General features: G+C 45.5%; 1 protein-coding gene and 1 long non-coding RNA gene across 7 annotated transcripts in view; one reads left to right on the top strand and one right to left on the bottom strand.

Moving 5' to 3' along the window:
• Window positions 1–9,587, bottom strand: part of LOC308585737 (rho GTPase-activating protein 8-like) — a 45,516-nt gene extending 35,929 nt beyond the window's left edge. For both annotated transcript variants that reach the window (XM_081191793.1, XM_081191794.1), the window contains exon 1: window positions 9,420–9,587. The gene's annotated coding sequence lies outside the window, so the exon portion shown is untranslated. The remainder of the gene's footprint in view (window positions 1–9,419) is intronic.
• Window positions 8,676–22,115, top strand: part of LOC308585823 — a 31,342-nt gene continuing 17,902 nt past the window's right edge. For 3 of the 5 annotated variants that reach the window (XR_014007587.1, XR_014007589.1, XR_014007590.1), the window contains exons 1-3: window positions 12,220–12,818; window positions 14,968–15,043; window positions 19,847–19,965. This is a non-coding gene — a long non-coding RNA (uncharacterized lncRNA). Of the gene's footprint in view, window positions 8,769–10,464; window positions 10,868–12,219; window positions 12,819–14,967; window positions 15,044–19,846; window positions 19,966–22,115 lie in introns of those variants that run through there. The other 2 variants (XR_014007591.1, XR_014007588.1) reach the window with 2 other exon arrangements.

Genomic DNA, 22,115 nt, shown 5'->3' with positions numbered 1-22,115 from the left:
ATCTCCACATGCATCTGCCCTCCACCAATAACTCTTTGTTTCTTCTGAGATGCAACATGAAATATCAGGCTACTTTAATATGCAAAGTACATTTTGCATTCTTTAACATCTTGAGAGAAGCTAAAGTTTCAGAGAACTTTTTTTTAAAGATAAAAATATCAATATTAAATGAAACCTGCATGCTTACTATAAGGTACCAAGAAGAGTAAAATGGGAGAGAGCAAAAGAGCTTGCATGTCATTTTTATGAATTCTCTAATTAATGTCTAGGTTTCCTGTGCTGTGATCCTCTGGCCCCCGTGGCAGTTTATTTCCTGAGGAAAAATCCAAAAAATATCTCAACATCATCAATCCTAAAAAAGTTCAACAACTTCAATCCTAAAAAAAGGTTAACAACTTGGGTCAGCCCCTTTCACTCTTTGAAAAAAGTTTGGACACCAGTGCTCTAGATCTCCCACTCAAAGGTTAGGCAGAGAAGAGAGAAAGACAGCTCCGGGAGGTCTCTCTCTGCCCCATGGAAACCTCTGTGACGCTTGCCTCGCTGGCACTGGAGCTCTGGCATCAGTCGTCCCTGTAACCTCACTCCTCACACTGAGGGAACACCCAGAAGGCTCTCAGAGCTGGACCTCAGAGTCTAGGATCAATAACATGCTCCTTTAGGTATGCAGGGCCAAAGCCGTTTGGGGTGTTAAAGGTCAGCACCAGCATTTTGAATTGTGCTCGGAAATGTACTGGGAGCCAGTGAAGATCCTTTGTTATATGGTCCCAGCGGTGCTCAGTCACCAATTCCGGCTTAGGTGTAGTTTCCGGGTCACCTTCAAAGGTAGCCCCACGTAGAGCGCATTGCAGTAATCCAAGCGGGAGATAACCAGAGCATGCACCACTCTGGCGAGACAGTCCGCAGGCAGATAGGGTCTCAGCCTGCGTACCAGATGGAGCTGATAAACAGCTGCCCTGGACACAGAACTGACCTGCGCCTCCATGGACTGCTGTGAGTCCAAAATGACTCCCAGGCTGAGCACCTGTTCCTTCAGGGGCACAGTTACCCCATTCAGGACCAGGGAGTCCTCCACACCTGCCCACCCGCTGTTCCCTCAGGTTTCTGAGGTGTGCAACCAGGTGGCCCCATGACAGGCTTCCTCATCGAGGCTGGAGCTGCGGGGAACCAAGCCAGGCCTGGGCCTTCGAGGCTAGCACTGTGCTTCTTTCTCCTTGTGGTCAGCAAAGGGGCCTGGGCCAGTTGAGAGGGAGGGAGGGAGAGCTCAAGCGACCGCCATTTTACGCAGACTCCTGCCATATTCTCAGGACACGCTGAGGGAGCAGAGAAGGGGCAGCTCTGCAACTCTGCACCATCCTTCATCATCCCTCCCCTGGCGCCACCAGCCAGTCACCCCCTGCACAGGTCAGCAGGCACCGGGGTTCTCCAGGCTGTGTGGGGGCAAAGAAGGGACCCTAAGAGAAGCTTCTCCTGAGGAGAAGGGAGCGGGCAGGGAGAAATAGGGGGAGAGTGGGAGGCCGCCTGGTGCCCAGCTAGTTCTTGCGGGGTGGGAGCTTGGATCAACAAAGGAGGCAGATGGCAGCGAGGAGCTGGCGGCGTGCTTCTCCTGGCCATTAACCACTCTGCACGGCAGGTGCTCCTAGTCCCATGGAGTAGAGGGAAGCAAGGAGGGACCCCATAACTCGTGCAGCCCTGCTTGCTGCCCGCCCTCTCCTACTAGGGGCTCAAGCTGCCTCATTGTCCATGTGGCAGTGCCATTCATTGGCCACGAGACGCCACCAAGGGGGGGTGGGACAAGTTGAGGAGGAAGAGAGGAAGGAGCAGGGCAGCCGCCAATGCCAATGTGGCTGCCCAGTGTGTGCCCCTCCCCCAGCTGCCTAGTCCACCGGGGGGTGCAACACTTGCCCCACCCTGGCAGCCAGCAACCCACACTATGCCCTGATGTATAGGCATAGTCAAGGGAGGGCAGGGGGCAACTCTCCTCCCCCAGATCAAGTAAAATAGAAATAACTAACTGACCAATCATGTTGGTTCTGCCCCCCAACAAAAGTCCTGCCCCCCATGCCCATGCCCTGGTGCCAGGTGTGGGTTGGGCATGGATCCCAGGGGACAGAACAAGGTGTAGCCTCCTCAGTCCTCTGATACACCCTCCCCTTGGAGGGTGGTTATTTTCCCTCTAGGTGGGGCTGATGGCAGCTATAGTTCAACATCTGGTTTTGAAGGCATATGTACCAATTGCTTCAAGGTCCTATTGATTTAAATGAAGAGTTAACTATATGCTTACATTTCTTCTGTTGAAATCAGTGGGATTTAAGTGCTTACCTTTGACTTTTGAGGACCTTTTATTATTATTTTAAAAGCAGAAATTTCACATCAGACCAGAGAAAGATAGCAGGTCTCTTTCCTTTTTTTTTTTAAATGTTCTTTAAAAGCATCATGTTAGATATTTTGTGGATTCTAAGCTTTGGCTTTTGGTGATAAGATACAGGACAGAGAGGGGCACACAGAAAGGTTAATTTCTGAGATGGACTCAGATGCAGCCTTGGGAAAGTCAGGATGAAAGCAAGACAGACGAGCTTTTGTGTGCTATCATTCCAGGTTACACACTGATCAGACAGAGCAGATATTTTGGAAACCAATTTTCTCCCAGTCTCATTCATTCAACATTTGAGTTGAGAGAGAGAGAGAGAGAGAATGTTGTTTTATTTTCAAGAAATATATACTATCCAGAGCCAAGGAAGAAATCTAGCTTGGGCATTGATATTTCAGAGTTTAAACTCAAGCAGTTACAGACACCATCCTGAAATACCTTCTGAATTATTCTACACTGAAACAAGGGCTTCTTAAAGTTACATTAATATCCCTGCAGGATGGTGTACACCTAGAGACACATTTTCCTTAATGCTTGAGGTAGAGGACACATACTGAAAGAGTGTGAAGCTAATGTACCACAGTGTCCCAATGCAAGCACACTCTAACGCATGGGTAGGCAAACTAAGGCCCAGGGGCCGGATCCAGCCCAATCAGCTTCTCAATCCGGCCCACGGATGGTCTGGGAATCAGCGTGTTTTTACCTGAGTAGAATGTGTGCTTTTATTTAAAATGCATCTCTGGGTTCTTTGTGGGGCATGCCTGGTGTTTTGACATGAGTAGAATGTGTGCTTGTATTGAAAATGCACCTCCGGGTTCTTTGTGGTGCATAGGAATTCGTTCATTAATTTTTTTCAAAATATAGTCCGCCCCCCCCACAAGGTCTGAGGGACAGTGGACCGGCCCCCTGCAGAAAAAGTTTGCTGAGCCCTACTAAAGTCATATCATATTATTGTTCCAGTTACAGATAGGTAGCCGTGTTGGTCTGCCATAGTCAAAATATGAAAATTCCTTCCAGTAGCACCTTAAAGACCAACTAAGTTAGTTCTTGGTATGAGCTTTCGTGTGCATGCACACGAAAGCTCATACCAAGAACTAACTTAGTTGGTCTTTAAGGTGCTACTGGAAGGAATTTTCATATTATTGTTGTTGTTATTACTATTATTCTAAAGTTTAAAATGGAAAGATTGAGGGACGGCATCATGGTATCACAACAAATGACCAATAGGAACAGCCAATTAAAAAACAACAACAATTTTAGTCACTGTTCACAGGCTATATACTTTTTTATTATTCATTCTTATTCCTCATTTCTGCTGACATAAATTATTTTATGCTACAAACTGTGATTTTATAATATTAGTTTATGTGGACCACCCAGAAAACAATAGTACTGAGCAGTCTTATATAAACATAGTAAATAAATAATAATATAAACAATGTATTGTATTAAAAATGGAATATGTGAAGTGGTCTTCATAGAGAAAAACAACAGTTCAAAGATGAACTGTAGGTGATGGCATTAACTCTCCCAAGGGCTCCTCAAAGCATCCTAATAATGGGGGGGGGGGTGAGGGAGAGAAAGGAGGTGGGGAAAGTCTTAGGCAACTCATTCTATCAACTGTTTACTCTCTGGTTCAGACTGGGAGACTCCTCATACTTTACCCTCTGATGCACTTTGAAAAGTAAGAGAGCTGCAGGCTACTATTTCAGTTGTTCTGTCATGTTGTCATGTGTCTCCTAATGGTGAAGCAATAAAACTGCTAGCACCTTTGCAAAGCTAAGCAGGGTCCAGAATCGTTTCAAATTGGATGGGATTCCTGCACTGCAGAGGATTAGATTAGATGTCCCTTGAGGTCCTTTCCAACTCTATGAATCTAGTTCAGCTCACAAAAGTTAGCAGTGTACTGGTCATTTTTGGCACACAGACACTCCAGCAACTTTCAAAACCATCTCTGCCTTGTCATCTAGAAGCAATTTTATTTGCCACAGGCAACCAGGATAGTAGTTACTGGTACTACCTGGCCTGCTCTATTCTAGTTTGAGTCTGCAGAGTTGTGGATAAAAGCAGTTGCCTCTTCACACTTCTGAAAGGTGATCCCTCCTGGTCACAAGACCAAGTATCAGTGCCACTTTTATTTTTATTTCACTAAGTTTTTGGGTCATGTGAACGGGCTCTTAAATAAGTCCAAATGGTGGCTGGATTACAGCCAGAGCTTGGCATAAAACAGACAGCAAAATCTTATATTTGCTTGAAGCAGTGCATGTGTTTATTGGGTAAGGATGATTAGCTGTTAATCACAATAAACATTAATGATCAACCGTTTTATGAAATCTGCTTTCTATTAAATTAACTAACTGTAAAAGGAAGCAACAACAAAGAATTATGTTAGGCTAAATCCACACTCAAGCAGAGATTATATCCCAAGAGTATAATGCTTTGGATCTTAGACTGAAATATATTTTAAGATGGCAGCTTTAATTGAATTAAGCTGGCAAGCTAGTGGACAACAGTCTGGAGTGTAGTAACTACATATTTTTAACTGCAAGAATGATCCACAGGGAATCATTCAGCTCAAATAAATTAGCTCTTCATAAAGAATATTAATATATTAAATAACACAGGCTTGAGTTTCTTAAGCATAGCACACAATAGCAGCAAAGAAACACAGAGCAAATGAGACAACAATGGCAATCAGCACATTGAAACAATGCAGATTCCCACATCAACAAGGGCATGGAAAGGTTCACCAAGTTCCCAGTGCACCCTATGAGATGAATTACATGTGGGTGGGAACAGGCACCTTGGTCCAGGGCTACAAATTACCCACAACATAGTGTGACTAGAGCTAGATCAAGACCCTTACCTTTATTTCAATCAAGTGCTGTTTAAAATGGTAAAATGGTTCTAAAATTGTGAAAAGACCTTCATGCAGCTTGCCTGCTCAGGAAAGGAACCAAAGAAAGCCAGTGTGCAAAGTCACAGTGTTTCCTCTGGGTTTCCTATGACCTTCACCAAGCTATGCAGATACAAAATTTAAGTACCAAAATGGAAGAAGTGAACTGAAGCAGAAACACACAACTCAACCCAACCAAGAAGAAACTAGTACTGATCTTAACAGGACTTCAAGTATGTGTAGGAATCTAGTTTTAATGAGATAACAAACACAATAAAACTTCAACCAGCTGTTCAGTCAAAAAGCAGGAAATGTTTGTCAGCACCACACAAGCACCATGTAAAGCTGTTGTGTTGTAGAGAACAGGGAAGAAAACGCAAACACCGTGGAGTCATTCTTTTAGTAAACTGAAGTAAAGGGTACAAAATAAGGGTTTCCCACTTGCTCGTAAGCATGAGGAGAGAGCAGGAGGGTACTTGCCCTCCAAATCTCCTCTGGGGTGTCAGCTACCCAAGGACATTTTTAATCTGCTTTCTTTCCAAGTCCTTAGAGGAAATCCTGCTGGACAGGTAGAGAGGGGTGTGTGTGTATATATATGTGTGTGTGTGTGGAAAGCATACATGGTTAGAGGTTAAGCACATTCCTTGCACACACCCCTTGCACTTCCTATGCAAATACCCACCCCACCCTTGCAGTTGTCTGATGTGCACACACCTCCCACTGTCACTCCTTCCCTCTCCTTCATCTTACACAGTACAGGAGATGAAGGTTTGAGAATACCTTATTTGCTCCATTAATTATGAAAAATCTAAAATTTTAGTTTTCGAAAGAAGCTTCTCCCGGTCTAAATGGGTGCTGGATGGCCATAACCTTGAACAGATCAAATACTTCAGTTATCTAGGGCTCACACTCCATCATACAGGATCTTGGAAGCACCACTGGCAAACCCCCCTTCAAAAGACGGAGATCACAAAGCTAGCCATACTCAGATTCTTTTTCACAAAGGGCAGCAAATATGTTCCAGCAGCCTTAAGGGTTTTCAACGCAAAACCCGTTTCCTAACTCCTGTACGCTGCAAATGTCTGGCATAATGGGGACCTGCCAAAGCTAGATGGCTTTCAGGCAAAATTTCTACGATCTCTGCTGCAGGTACCTAACTGCGTCCCCAACTCCATACTTCTGTTAGAAGCTGGTGAATGCCCAATTTCAACTAAAGCGTGGTGGGCTGCCCTAAAACACCGGCTCAGGATTTCAGTGTTTGATCTAGGGAAGGGTTTGTACCAACTCCTGACTAGCGAATGGCAGAAAACCATGGCTAAAAAAGCCACCTCTATTGGTCCGTCACCCCCCCCCAACTGTATTAGCTGGGTTATGAAGGCGCCCAAAAGACGTTAAAGCAAAGATTATGGGATAATGCACACAGTGACTTGCGATCTCAATCACACGCAGTCTGTAGTCCACTGGCAGTAGCAGTACAATATGGGTATGTCTTTAAGTTAACATCTTTAAAACCTGACAGTACCAAACTATCGAAGGCTTTCCACCAAAGCCAGACTAAACGTCTTTCCTTCTGCAGTGTTGGATGGCAGGTTGAGAGGAGTTCCCTACCAGGACAGACTTTGCTTGTGTGCTCAAGACATCGATTCCATAAAACATATTTTGTTGCACTGTGCAAAATATGAGCAAGCCAGGGCTGAACTGATACTACCCTTGCTGGTACCTTTCCCGGGAAAATCAGAGGCTCACTATGTCAGATTCCTATTGGAAGACCAGACAAATGCTAGAACATTAGCAGCGGCAAAGTTTTTATTGGTGGTTGCAAGAACCAATGATCTCTATCTTTTGAACAAAATGCTTGTTTAACCTGGAGGTAGGCTGTATGAATTGTGTATTGCTTTGTAACGATGTGTTGGGTCTCTGGACCGTAATAAAGATTGTTGTTGTTGTTGTATTTGCTCAGGTAACATATAATTATTTTCTCAGTGCCAAGCTAAATGATAAATATGTGTATGCACTCAGATGTCTTGTTTTTACTTTGAAAACAATAGCTCGGGGATAACCCAGACTGGGACCATGGCAGGCAAGAAGGAAGGGTTTAACCTTCTTTACCTATAGCACAGTAAAAGCACCCCCCTGAGCTGCTGCTTTTCCTGGGAGAGAAGCAGGTACAACACTCCTATGCTATATTCAGCTATATCTCACCTAACGCTAAACTGAGTAGGCTGTTCAGTGTTTATAGGCCTTGAGGTTGTTGCAGGAGGACAAAGTCTTACCTTTCAAAGGGTCCTTCTTCCTCTTATTCTCAACCCCTTTTTGCCTGCCTAGAACCCTCCTTGACAGGCTCTCCAGTTAGTATCACCACCTACATGGTTCTCCCTAGCAACTGCATGTGATTGCTCATGTGTTTTGTTTACCATATCACACAAGCAGCACCTGGCCTCTTGGGATGTATGTTTCTTGTGTGGTAAGGAAATTGTGACATCAGAGGAACCAGAAGCCTTTCAATGTACTGAACTGGTACACAGCAAACACTGAGGTAGTAACAGTGGTGGACTTGGGGCTTTAAAATTTCAGCAGTGTCCTGTGCAATGCCAAAATTGGGTGCGTGCCCTACCTCTTGCCTTCAATTACTCACCACTGTTGCAGTGTTACCTGCGGCACCCTCTCAGCTTGGCGCCCAGTGTGGGCAATCGGGTCTCACTCCCCTAAATCCGCCTCTGGTGATAATAAATCAGAGTGGTTTGGGCAAGAATGATGGGTCTTTTGCACAGATAAGAATTTCAGCAATCATGCATCATCATGGAGGTCTGACAAACACCACCTCTGTTGAATTTTTCTCATTCACACCACCAGTAAGTGTATAGGAAGCCCTGTCCTCCTTTCCATCCAGGCCCTCTAAAATGGACACGAATCTGATTATCAAAGGATCCAACTTCCAAGTAAGTATGTATAGGTTTACAACCTTACAGCACAAACTGAACATATTTAGACATCTTGCAGGTCAAGGGGACTTATTTGCAAGTAAATTTGGAAGTAAGTCATGTTGAACTCAGTGGGACTTGCTTCTAAGTAAACTTGCATTACAGACAAATTCAGACACTGAGGGAAACACCACTTTGCAGTTTACCACAACCAAAGAATAAGTTTGCAGTCTTATAGCCCTTAACCTGGAAGTTAAGTGCCATTAACTTTGATGCAACTTGCTTCTGAGTACCTTGAGGGCCGCTTACTCTGAAATAACTCCCAAGTAAGTTCAACAGGGCTTATTCTGAAGCAGAGGCCTACAGGATGACAGCCTCATGGGCTAGTCATATAAATGTTAACTAAGCAGTAAGACCCGTTGACTTTAGTGTGACTTTCTCCCACTTGAGGCTCACGTTATCCGGAAGGAGATTCCAGAGGGTCAGCTGTGTTTGCCAGAAGGAATGAAGGGAGAGCAGTCTGTAGCAGCCCTGGGCTGGACCCAGACTTGAGAAGAGACACACGGACATCAACTGGGTTTGTGTTAGTCATAACTCTTATTTTATTTCAATGGATCTACTCTAAGCAGTCAGCCTCCTTGGAGGTGCAATGGCCATCTGTCATGGATGATCTAGCTGAGATTCCTGCCTTGAAGTGGGCTGGACTAGTAGTGGGTTCCAATTCCACGATTCTGTGGTTCTGTAGGAAAGTCCCTAAGGAAGAGCGGAGCTGATTCCCCTCGCTCGGGTGCGCAGCGATTCCCAGGGCGCAACTCCCGCGTTCAGGAAAAGCCTTCCCAAGAATATTGGCTCCACCCAAAGGCACAGATTCCTTCGACATTGTAGCGCTGCTGCTCCCAAGACGCGGGTGGCAAAGGCGGCGACCCACATTAAAGCCAGCCTGCGCCCCCCCCCCCCGCGAACAACCACCACCGCCTCTCGGCGAGGAAGCCCAGCTCAGGTCCCGAGGCCGACGGAGGCCTACAGAGGAGTAAGCCCCGTGCTCTCAGTGGGCCTTCCTCCCCGGGGACCTGGGGCGGGAAGGTCCTCCGTCCGGGCAGGGCGGCGGCGGGGGAGGCTGCGCTCGCCCACCTGAGGAGGAGGAGGAAGAGGAGAGCGGGGCGCGCGGCCGCCGCCCCTCGCTCCTCTCCCCGCTTTGGGGCGCGCGGCGGAGGCTCACCTGGCGGAGGCTCACCTGGCGTCTCCGGCTCCCCTGCCTCGGCGAGGCGCGCCTTCCTCTGGCGCCGCTCCTTCCGCCTCTGGGCCGGGCCGGCCTCCCGGGCTGCAGGAACCGGCTGGGACGGGCCTCGTCCCTCGGGCTGCAGGAGGAAGCAGCCTCGCCGCCCCCGGCCGGGAAAGGCCCTTCTGGGGAGGAGGGGGCGCCTCTTCGCACCTCAGGGAGGACCCGGCTCCTCACGGGGAGCCTCTGAGGGGCCACAGCCTCATCTTCGCAGGAGACTTGCTGGAAGCTGCTAGGGGCTCTTCCCCCCTCGATGCCCTTCATGTCCTGTGTGCTCCTTGGCCGTGGCCAGGATCCTTTGGGGACAACAGAATTGACAAGTTGCTATAATTATGATTCTCCATAATTTTTTTTTTGAGACTACAATTCCCATCATCCCTGACCGCTGGTCCTGTTAGCTAGGGATGATGGGAGTTGTAGTGCCAAAAACATCTGGAGGGCCCAGTTTGCCCGCGCCTGGAATATTATGTAAGAAATGCTGCCTTGTTTTTAGGCGGGACAGTTTTGGTTCCAGGTTGTTAGGTACTCAGCCACGGCAGTTCACTGTGATGCCTTTTCTAAAAGGGTCAGTTTCTTTTTCCGGTATCAACAGTTGTGTTTGGGGGGGGGGGTGGAGCTGTTACAGGATACTTTGGAGATGGGTCTGATGAACTAGGATTAAGGGGGCACTACTAAGGACACGGGTGGCGCTGTGGGTTAAACCAGAGAGCCTAGGGCTTGCTGATCAGAAGGTTGGCGGTTCGAATCCCCACAACGGGGTGAGCTCCTGTTGCTCGGTCCCTGCTCCTGCCAACCTAGCAGTTCGAAAGCACGTCAAAGTGCAAGTAGATAAATAGGTACCGCTCCAGCGGGAAGGTAAGCGGCGTTTCCGTGCACTGCTCTGGTTCGCCAGAAGCGGCTTAGTCATGCTGGCCACATGACCCGGAAGCTGTACGCCGGCTCCCTCAGCCAATGAAGCAAGATGAGCGCCGCAATCCCAAAGTCGGTCACGACTGGACCCTTTACCTTTGCCTTATGTATGATTAGCATGTTCTTAATATCAGAATGAAGTTTATCACAGGTGCACCAGCTGACCCCCTAACATGTTTGGCTGAAAGAAAAATGGCCTCTGCACAGCTACATGCATACCAGCTTCCCAACCTATTCGTTCACAGCATCAAAGAACCAGGCTTTGAGCAAAGTTTCAGCCTTGGGGCCTGTAAGAATTGTAGAGTGTAATTTACTTTGTTAGGGGTGGCAAAGAGGGAAAGTACGACTCTCCAGAGAGGGAGTTTTACCCCCAGAGGTGTCTTGAAACAGAATAAATCAAATAAGCTGTGACATTTTTTAGAACTTATTCTGCTGTGTGTGGGTTTTTTTCAGCTGAGAAAAGTCTAGCAAAAGGGTGTATGAAATGCACAGGGGTAAGAATTTGCCTTATATAATCCACCATTTTGAAAAATCCCCTAGCTGCGTGCATGATAACAAAACACTTAAACATATGGTATTCTTATGCTTTGTCACAGCCAGCTCTCCAGGCAGGCAAAGGCCCATGAAGGAGAATTCAAGCATATCGTCTTCACCCATGCCCACTAGCACCATCAAGTGATAAAGTGCTTGTTGGACTCTGCCCATGAGTGTACGTTGGATAGCAAGGCGCAGCGAAGCCACGTGTTTGTCACATTCATGCTTTAGTTTATTTATTTAATAGCATTTTATATCTTCATAATATCACAGTGAAGTTTAACGCAACAAATACATTAAGGCAGAAACAAGTGCAGGTTCACGAAGCACTAAAAACTCAGCCATATGTGACCTTCGATGAGTTGACACCTCTCAGCTGAATGTGCCTCACTGGGATGGATGTCGTGAGGATAAAATGGAGAGGCCACTTAGAGCTCCTTAGAAGGTGCAATATAAAATATATAAATAAATACATAAATAAAAATGTACTTGTGAAAAGGCTTCTTTTCATTTCTATTGAGTGCTGCCTTTTTGCTTCATAAACAGAAATGTTTATGAAGTTACATTTTACTAGATTTACTCAAGAAGAAAATTCTGCAGTAGCTAAACTTTAAAAAGGAAAAACAGCCCAATTATGCCCAGAGTGTGATGTCTCTTTCTTTTGTCACAAGCTTATTCCCCACCCCCGAGACCCTCTTACCTATTACCGTATTTTTCGCCCTATAGGACGCACTTTTCCCCCTCCAAAAATGAAGGGGAAATCTGGGTGCGTCCTATGGGGCGAATGCAGGCTTTCGCTGAAGCTTGGAGAGCGAGAGGGGTCTGTGCGCACCGACCCCTCTCGCTCTCCAGGCTTCAGGAAGACATCCGCAGCCTAGGCAGCCCTGCGGGAGTTCCTGCAGGGCTGTCTAGGCTGTGGATAGCAGCCTGCTTCCCGGTGTGAGGGGCGCCCTGAAGCAGAGCGCCCTGAAGCAGAGCGCCCCTCGCGCCGGGCAGACATCCGCAGCGTGTTGGAGCCCTGCAGGAGTTCCCCGCAGGGCTCCCCACACTGCGGATAGCAGCCTGCCGCCCGGCGCGAGGGGCGCAGAGTGCCCCGCGCGCTGGGCAGACATCGGCCAGCCCCACAAGCTTGGGGGACAGCAGGGAGGCGCAGCACCGCCATCCCACTGTTCCTCAACCTGTTTCGGTTTCCCCGACCTGGTTTTGGGGGGGAAATAAAGGGAATTTCCCCCCCCCTTTATTTCCCCCCCAAAAAACTAGGTGCATCCTATGGGACGGAGCGTCCTATGGGACGAAAAATACGGTACATACCCTGAGGAGAATTCTGAGTTCCTCTAAAACTTTGCAGCTTCATTTGCTTTAATTCCCTCAGATGAGCACACATGAGAAGATAAATCTATGTTGTGTTCTCAAAATAGGTTTTATGGGAAAGAATAGGGTAAGCAATAACAAGACAGTAAGCCATCAGCAATCTGTGCTGATCAATGTAGCCCAAAGCCAACCCCTGCCCATTGCAAAAAAATAAAATAAAAAATCATTGTGCTGACTAAGGCAGGACCTTCAACTTATCTCATGATGTGGCCAGGCCAGCAAGTGACAACAGTTCATTGCTCTTTGGGTCACTGCTGGGCTCATTTCATGGGACTTGTGCATGAAAATACCAATGATGTTTAATTAACTTTGCCTCATATCTCATTCTTTGCACACAGTTAAGCTACAGAGAGAAACTGGTCTTTCTCCTCTCTGTGATCATATAAAATCTTAAGCACGTCATGTAAATGAGCAAAGGTTCCTGTCCAGCTGGTTGGGGAAATGGCGAGGATCCAGGAAGGCCTGCAAGGAGTGATAAAAGAAACTGATTGCAGCCGTCAAATGCAATGCTGTTCATCTTTCCTGCTGGCCCATCAAACAGTAAGTATCCTTTCTGAAAGAAAAGATAAACACAGAATGCTCATATTTTTCCTTTCCCTAAATAGACTTCTGCATGGGCTCACAGGCAGGCGTACACACACACACACACCAGCATCCTGGCACGTGTTGTTGTTTGAAGATCCCCAAATGCAGGGGCTTTTTTTCCTCCTTGAGCAAAGGCAGCTGGTGAACTATAGGAAAAATATTAAAACTTTTCACAGAAAGGGCTTAATCCACAATCTGAAATTCACAGAAGCATTAAGTCATTATTCAAATGAAAAGCTGCATTTGCCCATTAACATATTTTCATCAACCAAAAAGCAAGATGCTGATACGAGGGATGATCTATGCATTCCTATTTATATGGTAATTGACTGGTTAGGGAGTTTTCTCTGTTATTTTCCTAGGATGTGCTACGTGTCAATTAAAACAATGTTTTTAGCTACCGTTCTAATGAAACCAGACATCGTTAAGAAACCATTTCTTATGTGTAACCACTGATGGAGAAGTGGGGGACATCTAAAGTCAAGCATTTTGTGCAACCTTCATAACTATCAGCTTTTGACTTAACTATGAAGGAAAATGGCTAATTATTATTTTTGCCCGGTCAATGTTTTCTGCCTGTCAAATTTGCTGTAAATAAGCATAAGAACATTGCCTCCCCTCCTGTGCATTTACATACTGAGAACATTGATTTCATTGAGGAACCCCCCCCCCACCAACTCTCCCCTCCCACAAAAGCAAACAAGCCTCCCTCATATCCAAGATGTAATAGTTCAGTGGCTTGAGTTCTTTTGCTGTTGTCAATCAGGCTTCATTTCAAGAGGGGAAACATCTTTTGAGAACAGATTTGCAAGTGAAATTCCATCATGTTCAAAGCTTTGCCTCAACTCATCATCATGCAAGAGATGAAACATAGCATCCAACATTAATTAAAATGGGCACATTTCATCATTGCCATACTACTGAGGAATGTGGCTCAAGCATGACCAGGAGGGATGCGTGGCACAGGGCAAGGAGGAGCCCTGGGTGCTGCCTCTGAGTGCCCAACCACCAGGAGTTATTCAGAAAAGAAAGGGGTGGGGCACATAACTGGCACAGATCATCTTCCAGAACTTTTCTGCTGTTGGAAGCCACAGTCTTTTCCTCCTCTTTGCTTCATATGTGGGTACACGTTTCTCTCCTGTTACAGATAGGTAGCCGTGTTGGTCTGCCATAGTCAAAATAAAAAAATTCCTTCCAGTAGCACCTTAAAGACCAACTAAGTTAGTTCATACCAAGAACTAACTTAGTTGGTCTTTAAGGTGCTACTGGAAGGAATTTTTTTATGTTTCTCTCCTGTTATGCATGTGTTTTTTTCTAAATAAATAGATGCTACAATAAAACACTACATGCTAGAACACTCTTCACCTATGGAAATTAGAATTAAGTTCTTTTAACTTCACTTAAATAAACAAGACAGAATTATATTATAACTTCTTGTAATGTGGATGAGGTTTCCTATAGTTCATGCTGAAATATATGCTTAATATGTGAGCCCCAAAGCAGACTAGAAACCCCACTCAATTCTATGTCTGTCACCTTGCAACAATAAATGAAGCACTCCATTTCTAGGTGGAAAGGTACTGGTACATGTTTTTAATAAAAACCATCACCATTTAAACTTAAAGTACTGATCAATTACATTTCTTGCTGCATTGCCACATACCCAAAACATTATGGCCTGATTTCCATATGCATGCATGTCACTTGATATGGGCAAGATGAGGCCATACAAAAGTTCCGTCTGTGATGTAATATCTATGACAGCCCATTCATATGTGCAGATCATCATGAATGCTGCAATCATCCAAATGTGACCAGCTGTGAGCTATATAGGCCTTGCTATAATGCTACAGCAACCAGTCATTTTAAGAGTCACAGCATTTATCTTGCCATGCAATGTAAACAAGTCTAGTCACTTCCCTCACAGACGGTGTTTTGATAGACACAGAAATTTAACCCCAAGAGTTAGGTTAAGGTTTATACTGTCTTGATATGCATTCTGTCAAATTCCAAGGTGTAGTTGGAAGCCAAAATTACTTTAAGTGCTGCTTATTGAGTTTAAACACTGTTCTGTAGACTGTTTTTTTTACTATTCTCATTGCAGCGATGAATGCTGAACAGAAAAACTGACAAACAAATGAAAAGACTAACAGAGCCTAGAAGTCAGTGAAAGCAAGCTGGTAATTGATGGGCTGATTGATATACACTTGAGCAGTCCAGGCTGTTAATAGGAACTGCAATCACAACAAATTGGCTTTGTGACCAGCCAAAAATAATCTGCTGGTCTCAGCAAAGCAAGCTCATTGAATTTCCCTCCACATGCCTAGGAACTGGTGCCAAACACAAGTATACATACCAAGAATTGTGGGTGGTTGTTAAAGAAAGTGCAGAGCTGCAAATTTTGCACACTTATGAGGAAATTATGCCTTTTGCTAAGGTTGTCACCTTTTGTTTCTGGCAGGTTTTGTGCCCTAAAGTGCTGCACATCTGACAGAAATTCAGTAGCTGCAGATTTCCCTGCAGGGATCTGCAGGGATGGGGAAGGCTTTATTTGTTGAATTTCTGCCTGTTGGAACTGCATACTCCACCCTGCCAGAGAGAGAGGCGGTAGTCCCATTCCATTGCACTAAACAGACAACTACTCATTGTGTAACAAGAGCTACTCGGCTAGAAAAAACAACCACCCCTGTGGGAATAGAATGGACAGCGGTTGACAAAAGGTCTGGATGTATGCTGGAAATCTTCAAGAGGGATATAGGTAGCATTCCATGGTAGACAGGAAATGGACTTGTTTTAGTCTGTGGAAGGTGCCATAAACCAGTCTTCTCCAACCTGATGCTCCCAGATGTTTTGGATGACAGCTCCCACCAGCCCCATCTAGCATAGCCACTGATCAGGAATGATGCAAGTTGCAGTTGAAAACATCTGGAAGGCACCAGGTTGCTGTAGATAGGGCAGTGGGAAATGCTTAGCTACACTTTGATGTGCTCAGCAGCTGGATGGCATCCAAAACTTGTGGTTTGCCTAAACCACAAGTACCAATTATCAAATATCCAACTGGGAATGGCTGTTTGATGGCAAACATACCGTTTTTCGAGACTTCCCCAGTGGAAGGAGAAACAAGCATGAATGAAAATGAACAGTAGGTTATGACTGTAGCATTATCTTTGCTGCCAACTCTGCTTTGTGATGCCATTCAGTCGGCTTGTTGATTTAGAGCAGTTTCTTCATTTATCACCAGCAAAGTGCTGTTCACCCTGTTGAGAAGTAACTTGTGCTATTTATGCAAGAATGCAAATGTGGACAGGAACTATTTATCAAGCCAAAATATTAGCTTTGTTTGGGACCATGGGAGTTAGATATTAGCCACACAACTGTAATTGCAAAAACCCACTGAAGAGCCTGTCTTTTTGAAATGATTGATGTTCATCATAAACCATAAACCAGCAGCTTGAGAGAGCTGGACCAAACCAGACACAGTCAGGTAGCAGCAAGAGAGGAGCATTGAGGGAGCGGTAACTGCGGCAACAGGGTTTGCCATCCACTCGGGGCATAGGTGGGGCTGTGACTCCCCATTCTCCATTCCTTCCTGAAAATGGCTCTCACCTAAATCTAGCTGCTGCTGAATACCATAAACCAGGAGCTACAGTTCAACCATATCTGGAGGGACACAGATTAGCCCCCCGCGTCTTGAACTGAAAGTGTGCATTGGAGTAGTGAAGGTGTACTAAGCACTGTTCAAGGCAAGTGGAAGGCTGCTCTGGGTTCACATCCAGGGCCAGGCTGAGATTTGTGGGCCTGCAAAGGGATAGATCTTCACTAGGACCTCTCATTGAGCCGGCAGTTTGAAATACAGTGTCATAAAGAACAACTATGGGCCACCTAGAACCAAGGTTCTTGAAAAAATGTTGGACTAAGTAGACCTTGGTCGGATCGATGAAGGCACTCCTTGTGTTCTTGAACACATACTCAGGATCTCTTAGCACTTTGTAATTGTGTCTTTAGCTCTGAGAAATCCTGATTATTCACTCTTTTTTGCAAATTCAAAACATACAAGTAGACCACAGAAGAATTCTAGTAAAACCAAAAGCCAAACAAGTAGGCCACCACTAACTTAACACACCAACTGAAATATCTTTTGATGGTACTTTCATTGCACAAACTATTGTGTTCACTGGCAGCTCTTTCAGCTACAGGAGAGAATGAGCTGGCTTTGAATACGAACTTCCCAGGCTGAACCACAGCATAGGAGGGACACTGGCAGTTCAGCTGCAATTACCTTGCCTGTACTATCTTTGTGCTGTAGATAAAATAGCTCAGTCTCCAGGGAGTCTTCAATTTTTATACTTCTTCAGCATTACATTCGCTCTAAGAAAGAAAGCAAAGCACGATATACCCTTCTTTCCCATGAGATCACCTTCTGCCAGCACACTCCTGGATGCTATTTTGCTAATAAAATGCTTAGACAACCGTTCTCTCCCAGACCATTCTTGAGCCAGGCTATTCCTCAGTCATGTTTTGATATACACTCATTTCATCCAAAAGGAAGCTGTACACCAGGGATCCAGCCTGTACAATGAGACCATCACACATAGTTTGCTGACAAAGACAGAAGAGGACACAAAAATCATGTGCAGCTTTACACATCTCATCTCACTTTTTGCATTGCTTCTTCCTGACAGCATTGCTATGCGCAACCAACTTCAAATGGTTCCACGGTTGCAACTTTCACTTGGGTTTGGTTTCCTTTGGAAAGGGGTCACTGGAGGCTTATGGCATTTTGTAAAAATATGACTTTATTGACAAATAGGCAAGTTGAGCATAAACTTAAACAAACCAAAAGACAGCCTAATCTACTGTTCCACTTCAGATTACAGGTATCCCCAGCCATCTTCTCTCTCCAAAACTGTACTTTTTGTCAGGAGCACAGCCTACCCTCAAGTAGGACCCTGGCAGAGACACATGCCTGACTGGCATGTTCTCTCCCTCCTGGTCTTTCGTCCGGGAGCTTCAAAAACTTTCTTCTGCCTGAACATCACAGCGACCGATGCCAACAGACACCAGCACACTTAGGGATCCGCAGAGTCTTCACGGCTTGTGTGACAGACCTCAGGAACTCAGCATTTTGGCTAATCTACTTTATTTAAATATAAACACACACGGAGCACTGCAACATGGCTCCCTCTCTCTAGCATCAGACAGCAAAGAGAAAGAACAAAGGACAATAGTCCCACTTCACAGAACACAGTAACACAAACATCCTGTCTCCGTCACTTCCCACTTTTTTGGAGTCAAAACATAGACCGTGATAGACAAAAAGCCCATGACTGCAGTCACGGAGCAGGAATTCTAACACTTTTGTTCCTGTCGCACACCCTTAAGATTGCAGCATACAGTGGTACCTCTGGATGTGAACGGGATCCGTTCCAGAACCCCGTTCACATCCAGAATCGAATGCAAGCTGCATCTGCGCATGCGCGGGTTGCTGCTTCTGCGTATGTGCGTGACATCATTTTAACCGTCTGCGCATGCGCAAGCAGCAAAACCCGGAAGTAACGCATTCCGTTACTTCTGGGTCGCCGTGGAGCGCAACCTGAAAGTGCTCAACCTGAAGCAACTTCAACCCGAGGTATGACTGTATTTAACTAGGGAACAGGAAAGGTCTGGTTTTGCCATATTCAGAAGATACAGTGAAGATCCGGCTATGAAAGCAATCATCTAATGATTAGCTTCCATGGAAACACATCATGTAAATATCCCAGGCTGTTATTTGTTAAGTGCCAGAATCTGGCCAGGTTTTGGCTTAAAGCAACCCACACTGATAGCTCTATTCACATAAATGTGATAGTAAAACCCATTACAATATAATATCACCTACTGAAGCACCCCTTAGTAGAAATGACTGAGGGATTGCTTCAACGTGCCTCATTTAGAATACCTGCTACACTAAATAGGCTGGACCACTCTCCTTTGGTACTCTGGAATAATTTATACAACCAGTAGAATCCAATCTTTTTTGGACAGTACTGCTTCAGGAGAGGCTATTAAATGTACCCCCACATCAAAGCCTTGTTGGTAGAAAACTTGCTTGCTGGGGAGAAAGTTGAGCTTAATTTCACTCAGTGAGATGCACACACAGCGGCAGCAATGGATGTGGCACACTCCTTGGAGGCCGAATCTGCTGCTTCCTCGGCAGCCAATGCCGTCTCTACAGCAGGCTCTCTGCAGATCGGAGGCCCTGCTGGTCTCCTCCCAACCCAGGGAGGAAAAGGCAGGGAATGCCCTCTGCGGTCTCCTGGGCTCTGCACCCACGCAGGAGGATTCAGATCCGGCCCACGATGACCTTTGATTCCTCACCATGTTCTCAATGTGGAGCTTTATTTCCCCCTTGTTTCCCATCTTCACTCACCCTTTCTTCCATGGCAGGGGCAGGGAGCATTCTACGGTTCACCTCAGGTGCTAACATGTATTGAGCCGTCCCTGATGGGAGAGCTGAGTGTGGTGCAGTCCAGAAAAGAAGCCTGCCTTCTTGATCTGCTGATTCTATAAACTAGTTCTCTGAGTTGCCTTTAGGCAAGACAATTCTACATGACTGAGGGCTTGTCCACACACCCACTTCTCCCATGCTTTCTTGGCCTGCATCTGAGTGGTTTTGCCTTTGCCTTGCCCCTTTCCCCCAGAAAATTTGCTTTTTGCACTAAACTGGAATGAACGGCAATCAGTAGGAAACCCAGCTGCCGTTTGTGTCAATTCAGTGCTAAACCACGGGTTTTCCTTGGAGAAAGTGGTGGGGAAAACAGAAGTGTGCATGAGTCCTGAGTCATAGGTTGTGTACACACCATTTACTCTGGCTCCAGTGCGCTCCCACCATGGGCACTTGATCCTTTATAGACATGGTGTGAGCCACAATTCATATCTATTCTGCAGTTTCTTGATAAATAATGCTGTTTGATGTGCTTTTCCTCAAACCAGCTTCCATCCAGTTAGAAAATGCAAGTCGCAGGTAAGCTCCATTTGAGACAGCTGTTGCCTATGTGCATGCACAGATGACATCTTCATGACAGTTTGGAGGAGGGGTTGCAAGCGTGGAGGAACTGAGCAGGTGATGTGCCCCTTTTTCTTTTTTATGATGTGCCCCTTTCTGGTGTGTACAGCAACATGCAAATGTGACTTCAAACGCAGCACAGAAAAGCGACCTTGCTGTATTTAAAGCAGCTAATGCATACATAGCCTCAGTCATTTCTGTTGCTGCCTGCTGCTTTTGTTTGGAGCTATGGTGCATTCCAGTGGCCAATATGGTTAGCAGCAATGTGCTGCCTCTTGGAGAGGCTTAAAACAGTTGTAGTCTCAGTATTTCTGATGAAGGTCTATGGACAAGTCTAAGGAAGGCAGGGTTCCAAGATAAGCTGAATGAAGGAGAAATGCAGAAGATCATTAGACATTGATAGAACAGGCAGAGACTAAGGGCAGCCGGTAATTGGAATCAATACATATTAGCATTTTAAAAGCCATAATTTCATAGCACTTCAATTAGCTGAAACTGAAGCAGGAAAGAAAACAGATTAGTTCAATCCACGGAAACATAGTGGCTTGAAGGTTGATGGGTAGAAACAGGCAGGTTGTGATGGTGTTGATTCATCTGTCAAAGTAAGCAAAGAGGAATCACATATTCAAAAGAGAACATTTGCCATGGTTCCTTTAGGACAGTTTGTCTGTGGTGGGAAGATAAGTTGGATAGACCCAGAATGGCAGTTTTCAGGCCAAAGAAACTGATTAGCAGGAAGATGCAGGACAGACCAAAAACAAAAAACAAAAAAGAGTACATGTTCATGAAATGCATATTTAACTTTCGAAATTTGCATCCACAGCTTGTGTTGTTGACAATAACCTAGATTACTTGAAAAAGAATTAGTCAGATTAATGGAGTGATAGAACCTCTATGTTTAAGTGCAGTGTACCTCTGAGTATCAGGTGATGGAGACAAACAGCATGCCTATTACAGTCACTTCTGGGAAGCCCACAAGCAAAGAAGGTGGGGTTCCCAGAAGCAAGTGTGCCTCTGAGTGTGCAAAGTATTTTTTAAAAGGCCAAAACACTCACCTTTGAACCTCCCCCCCCCTTTTTATGATTTTTATTTTAAAATATATGTTATCCTTTTCTAGTACAAAATATAACTGATTAATACATTAACATGATTAGCATCAGGATGGAAGAGGCAAAGTCAATTTTTCTTGTGATGATGCTATGATTTAAGTGATCCCTGTAAGACCATGAAGTCTACCAAGTTGCTCCACTGAGGGAGGGACCATCTTGGTTTTCACATTCATTTAGGGCAGGGTGTGAAAAACCTTCAGCCCTCCAAGTAGAATGGTAGAATTGGAAGGGACCCTGAGGGTCCCCCAGCAATGCTGAATCCCATCATCCTTAGACACTGACTGTGCTCGTATTTGTAGTTCAGCAACTTCTGAAGGACCAAAGATCCCCCACATCTGGTTTAGGGAAAAGCTTTCTCTCATCTGGGTCTCCCTCCCTGTCTCCTTCTCTGATGTGTGTCTCAATTCTGATGCTCTTCTGCTCCACATCCTAATTAAACCGTACTTCACACACTTAGACAGTTTCTATTATTTGATGCCTCCCATTTGTGCATTTAAATCAACCCCCCCCAACCTTGTGCCCCCCAGATGTTGTTGGACTACAACTCCCATAAGCCCAGACAGCATGTCTAATTGGCAGGAATGATGGGAATTGTTGGAGGGGTTTGTGCTGCTTTGGATTATTTGCTTCAGTTTCAAGGCACGATTTCCGCTACCTGCTTACCTGCTTCCTCAACATTCTTGGACCCCAGCCTTGAGAGAGCAACTCATATTTGTTAGGAAGGCACTCTGCTTTGCTGTCATCCTGAGCATGTGTCTTGTGCCTAACTCTGCACACTGCTAGGCAGTCACACAGCATGTATGGTGGTACCTCTGGTTTCGTACTTAATTCGTTCCGGAGGTCCATTCTTAACCTGAAACTGTTCTTAACCTGAAGCACCACTTTAGCTAATGGGGCCTCCCGCTGCTGCTGCGGGAGTTCTTAACCCGAGGTACTATTTCTGGGTTAGTGGAGTCTGAAACCTGAAACGTATGTAACCTGAAGCGTATGTAACCCAAGGTACCACTGTATTGGAAATTTGCTTATCCTCATTACCCAAGGACTCTGGATGTACTGTATCAAATGCCTTATTCTGCACTTGACTCTTTGCCATATGTA

This window comes from Podarcis bocagei, assembly GCF_964188305.1.
Source record: "Podarcis bocagei genome assembly, chromosome: 4".
Classification (NCBI taxonomy): Eukaryota; Metazoa; Chordata; class Lepidosauria; order Squamata; family Lacertidae; genus Podarcis; species Podarcis bocagei.
The sequence above is the reverse complement of the archived record's forward strand: the minus strand, read 5'-3'. Positions and strand labels throughout refer to the sequence as shown.